The sequence below is a fragment of the Aptenodytes forsteri genome, unplaced genomic scaffold (genome assembly GCF_000699145.1).
Source record: "Aptenodytes forsteri isolate BGI_AS27 unplaced genomic scaffold, ASM69914v1 Scaffold57, whole genome shotgun sequence".
Lineage (NCBI taxonomy): Eukaryota > Metazoa > Chordata > Aves > Sphenisciformes > Spheniscidae > Aptenodytes > Aptenodytes forsteri.
The window spans coordinates 3,362,793-3,368,792 of NW_008796220.1; the positions used below are offsets into that span (position 1 = coordinate 3,362,793).

The window sequence follows — 6,000 nt, forward strand, 5'->3', positions numbered from 1 at the left end:
CACAACCATAAACCCTGTTGAACACATGCAAGACTGGCTTTCTAAGTGTATGCTCAAAATTATAAAATAAATAAATAAATGTTAAAAAAATCCAGTAACCCATAACCAAATACTGGAGTACATATATTGTTTTGCTGATCACCCACTCTCCCAGTAGCATGGAATAACTGAAAATTAAAACACTAGAGTATTAAGTCCTTAAGTTCACCTGAGCTGTTCAAGCAGGCTGGAAGTAGAAACACTCTAAAGGGTCTCAGATAAGCACAGTGCACGGATGACCTAGATTTTACAACACATTTATGATTCAAAATGTATAATGAAACTCCTTTATCATCCTCGAACCTGTTCAGGTCCAAAACATCAGCTTCTTGTGTAACAACTGAGAAATGGCTTTGCTTATAGGCAGTAAGATAACTTCCATATTCCCTAGACACGGCCTCTTAAAAGCCAAGCAGATAAAGCAAAGGCACAAACTTTCAAGGAACGGCCAGACCAAATCCAGGAATTAGAAGCAATCTGTGGGCAGGCAGTGACACATCTGCATCAGGTCTGCACACAATAACATTGTTCAAAGCTAGGGATGCAATCTCAGCTTTCTTTCATTTTTTTAATTAATTAACAAGTATCACGAAGTGGAATGCATGCACTATTCATGCTAAGGATAACACATTACATCTGCTGCTGCTGCTTCCATTTATTACCTGATAGACTGGATGCTTATGATAGTTTTATTTTAAAGTGAATACCAGAAAGAAATATTCATCTTACAGCTGTCAATGCACAGCTCAGCTTTCACCACCCAGACAAATAAGCATCTCATCTTTAACCGTGACACTCTTTCTTGGAATGAAACATGCTTGGAAAGCCCACACAAATATAAGGAATACAATTGAACATCATTTCCCCCTTTCCACTTGTAAGACAACTCAGTCATTCATTCCCATTTAGAAGTTACAGAAGAAACACGCGTATCTGATAACAAAGGGTAAAACAAATTTTCAAATACATGTAAGCATAGACTTTGGTCCAAAGAATAAAATGCATCTTATTGATTTTATCTTTAAAACTGCCCTGTTCTGCATCCGTGGAGATAAAATAATCCTTAATGTTCACTTCTACATCTCATAAGAAAGTATCTTTGTGCATTAATTTTACCAAAGACCTTAAATGAAAGCAGTAAACAAGCACAACTCTCCCCTACTGACTGCAGGGAAAGAAAAGTCACTAACCAACTACAGACTAAAGCATAACCTTCTGACTCTTTTCTGCATAACAGCCGCTGTATTTTACTTAAAATTACTCTGCATGTCCTCGTATTTTAAGCTATTATTTGTCCATCCATGAGTTAGACATGACAGTTATTTAAGCCTCTTCTGAAACAGACCACAGAATGGTCTGGACTACTGAAAGAATATTAATACACAGATGTAACTATTTTATTTGAGATTGAGAAACATACAGCATAATCTTACATAAGAGGTATGCCTCCACATCTGGAGATGTTTACAAACACTTCTCATAGTTTCTAACTGAGTCTAATCAGAGCTCTGTCCTTCCCCAGAAGTGATTTATTTATTTTTAACCAAGAAAGCAGGGAAAATTAATCTAATGCATATGCCCACCTCCCTCTGAATTGAACGCGCAGCACTTTTTGCAGAACTCCATGCCACATTTGGCAGTTTAATGGCACTGCAAATTAAGGACCAATGACTTTTTCTTCCTTCCTAAAAATGCTTTAACAAAACAGTGTAAAGACCAGACAACCTGTAACTAACAGCAAAGTTTCCATAGCTTCCAGAATCTGGCTCCTGTAACCAAACCTTTGTTTGGACTAGCAATTATTTTTTTCAAAATGCATCATTTTAGTAGTGTTCTGAATCTTCCACACCAATTATTTAATAATTGTATAGACATGCAATTTAATGACCATGACCTTCCTGCAGTAACCACAATTTTCAGTGAAGGAAATATAAGGTGTGCTTGCAAGTCTTGTGATAAAAAACGGCTTCAAGTCATTAGGAACTTACATACTTGACTCCAGCATGCAAAGATGAACAGACCTCAACCTGTAACTTACTCAGCATTTTACTTTTTCCTGAAGAATATAACATTTCTATATGAATACGCAGATGTCAAGTTAGTTCTGCCAGTATGCTTTACTGCTCATTTGCCAACAAGCAAATCTATTAGCCCTCATGGTTCCCATCTACCTTTAGTTCCATCTAAAGTAACTTAAAATTTAAGGTTTCGCTAATGCAGTTGGATTCTCTGTAAAGCACAACCAAGTTTATAGTTTAAAGCTAACGGTAAGAAGGCGGTACTTTCCTGGGTATAATTTCTCTCTCTAGACCTTCACCTGCCTCCATCTGTTCAACTCCTGTCAAGACGGCATCATCTTCCCAACCTATCACACTGATTACACCGATCCTCCTCCTTTCACATCACCCTGAGCTGTGTTTAGTTCACTATTTGAAATACAATTAAAATCATTTCATAATATGGTTCCACCGTGACCTTAACTGAACATTCTGGCATATCAGGCATTTCATACTTTGCCCCATTGCTGCCCTCGAGTTAGGGCATCAATGTATGTATCAAAAATTCCTAATGAAGAATGACTAGCCAAATACATAGCTGAGATTATAAGAATTTTCTCCAATTCTTATTGTTCCTCTCCTTTCTGAAATCACAGTTTGCCATCATAAGTCTAAATCTTCTAGAGCAGGAAATGTCTACCTCCATTGTTGCTTATTTGCACAACATCTAGCACAAGGAAAAACTACAGAAAAACAGCCACAGCTTTAATGTAAGTTACAACCATGAAAATTAGCTCTTAAGAAGTAGGTCTAACAGTAAGTCAGTAACGTTCAGGACACCAACTTCTTTCAGAAATCTCACAGTCACAGATGATGCGCAAGAGGTTTCCGCTGAAATGTATTCTTGTTTACTTGAAAATACTCATTTTTCTTCGCAACTTAAGCACATGATTTTTAAAAGCACTTAACACTGGAGAGCTGTATTGATAATTCTTATGACTTACCTGAGAGACATTAACAAGAGTTAGGCCAATACCCAGGTGCTTCAAATGACCTCTTCCATACAAGCTCTTGGCCTATTTTTACCATTACTGTTACTTCATCTGTGACCGTTTAAGGAGCTGTGTGAACTAAAAACTTTGCAGTTGACTCTGTGAATGTCTGATCGTAATCAAACGTAATACTTCAAACGTATGCAAAATACAGGGGTAGAGAAAAGCCAAAGATTATATATAAATAGAAATTTATTCTGCGTTAGCTTGCAAATGAACACGTACTAAGATTAGTACTTCAAATTAATAATGATTACATGTAGCACTATGAATGCCAAGTATCTGAAACACAGATTGCAGATCTAATCGATATCATTTTCAGTACCTTTGACATGCAGTTTTCTGATCAGCTCCAGATAAGTTCGTAACTGAGTCACTACTGCCTGGTTCCATGAGAACATAGGCCTAACTAGTTTCCTTTTCTTTACATACTTTGTATATCTACATGTTTGGATATTTCACAATTGCAACAAGAGCATCAACTCAATTAGTTTCTACAGTATAATTACACTGCTTGGGTTTGGCCTCATGCCTTAAAACACCCTTGCGATAATGACCTAGAAAGACACTGTCTAGCTGGTCTCACTGCTTGAGGGCATCACATCAGAACAGCAATAACATGAACAATGTTCAGTGTTACTCTAGACTATTTTATGTAACTAATTCTTAAAACACTTGTAGCTTACTAAATTACAGCTTGCTTATACTGACAAGTTACTAATTGACTAATCAAGTTTCAGACAGCTCCATTCTATGTTATTCAAAATTGAGCCCATGAGAGTAATTCAGTTGGTTATGACACTCAGAGGCTTAGCAAATAATCTAAAGGCTACTGAATCCTGTTAAACCCTAAGCAATGTTTCCAAATCCATATATTTGAAAATCACAAGTAAAATGCCAGTAAAGCATAGAGGGATTTCTTGTTTATTTCTCAGAGACATGACTGAGTTTTTCCTCCTGCCTCTTTACCATATTCTGGTTACACCTCAAGCTTTTCTTCAGAATCATCATGGCTAAAAATTGCTTTATCTAAATGAAACGTAACATTTTCACAGGACACAGAGATGGGGCTTTCAGAAAGCCATAAATAAATACTGTTACAGTTGGAAATGCTACTTTTAACATCAGCATTCCCATCTACACAGCAACAATACGCAAGACAAAAAGGAACGAAAATAAAGTAAAATCTGATTTGCATATTAGTATCACGCAAATATGAGCCTGTGCAAAGTCCACCAAAGTTAACAGAAAGACTGACACTGCCTTCCATGCCACTTGGCTCTGGCCAACAATGAAGAAAGATACGCAAAAAGGGAGAAAGGGAGGGTGCACTGCACTCTGCCAAGTAAGTTAGCACTGCAAAGGGTGCAGTGCCTTAAGCCAAAGGGAAAGAGAGGCCTGTACAGAGAAAGAGAATGATGTGGGAGTTAGATCAAAGACTTCAAAAGAAAATTTAAGCATATCACCAGCATTACTGCAAACCTTGAAACAGATTCACTCTTAGGAAATCAAATGTCTCACAATAAATCATTAATACTAATGCTGTACAGCAAACTTGGTTGTCCGCAACATCAGGTTCTTACCTCCCCTTCACATACACACACACATATTTTGCGTGTATATTGTGCTTTGCATTCATAGACTGCAAAGCATTCATTTGTATAATTTCTAGGAACTTATAAGCAGTTGATCTGTACCTAGGATGTATAAAGATATAGTCAGCTAGTGGCAAAACCACTTAAAGCCTACACAGAGAAGTACTCTTCTCGACTAGCTGTCATTCCTAGGTTTTTAGCATTTACCAGTAATTTCTGTAAGGACTAATAATTTCTAGAAGGAATATTACAGGGTTCCTGTTAATAAACCACCACGCCTGTTTGTGCAAAATACATAAAATCCACTTCCTCCTGAGAAAAATTACGAACTACTGACATTTCCCAGCATCAGAGCGACAGGAAGAAATCAGTAATACCCAACAGTACATGGCATACTGCAGGCCAAAGCCTGGCCCCCGTCACATAATTTTAAGTCTGCAATAAAAAAAAAAGTTCTAGAAACACCTTCAAGATTAGTTGCAAGACAACAAAACGAACAGGGCAGGGTCCAATGCACGTAACACCACAGGCCACGAGAAAACCAATGCAAGAGCAAAACATAGCAAAAGCTGCTCACTGCAACCTCCCAGCAGCGAGTAACCCCAGGTCTAGCACTTCCACCCAAAATCGCACGGTTAGGAGGCTGCAGATGTGGGAGCGAGCTGGCAGCCGGGTACCAGGCAGCATTGCTGCCTGGGTTGAAGGCAGGGCCGCTTCTCAGCATCTTGGCTTCGACACCAGAGCGGGACCGCTTTATGCGGAGGAGTCCCTTCGCCAGGCTGCCAGCCACATACCCACACGGTGGTTACACTTCGCACGCTGCTGCTCACATCTGGCCAGCGCGACCTACAAAACGCAAAACCGCGAACACAGATGGAGTTAGCAGAAGCCCCCGCGCCCACAGGCAACCCCCGCCGCCCCCTCCCGCCAAGCAACACTTCACAGGTATCGCTGACTGGAACCCGCGAGGTTAGTATTTCTGAAGGCCCCAAAAATGAGCAGCCTTGCTAAGTTAGTTAACAGCAACACATTGTCTAATTGCGTGCCCTCGCTGATGACTCACTCAAAGGCTCACCCCCAGGGATGGATGGATGGATGGATGGATGAGGAAGAGGCTGAGGTGTGCAGGGGAGGGAATAAGGAAGGAAGGAAGAAGCAGCCTGGCTTGGTGGTGCCCAGTTCCCCCCACCCCGTGTGCGGCTATCCGAAAGGGGAAAGCGAGGGGCAGGAACTGAACCTCGTCCCTTCCCCTCCACGCGCCGCCTGGACCGAGGCAAGAAATGAGGGGGACGAAAAACGGCGGCCTCTCTCTCCCCC

General features: G+C 40.2%; 1 protein-coding gene across 1 annotated transcript in view; it reads right to left on the reverse strand.

Annotated features, from left to right (window-relative positions):
* Positions 1–5,921, reverse strand: part of SUPT3H (SPT3 homolog, SAGA and STAGA complex component) — a 292,512-nt gene extending 286,591 nt beyond the window's left edge. Inside the window, exon 1 of the mRNA XM_019474573.1 lies at positions 5,747–5,921. The gene's annotated coding sequence lies outside the window, so the exon portion shown is untranslated. The remainder of the gene's footprint in view (positions 1–5,746) is intronic.
* Between the last annotated feature and the right edge of the window lie 79 nt (positions 5,922–6,000).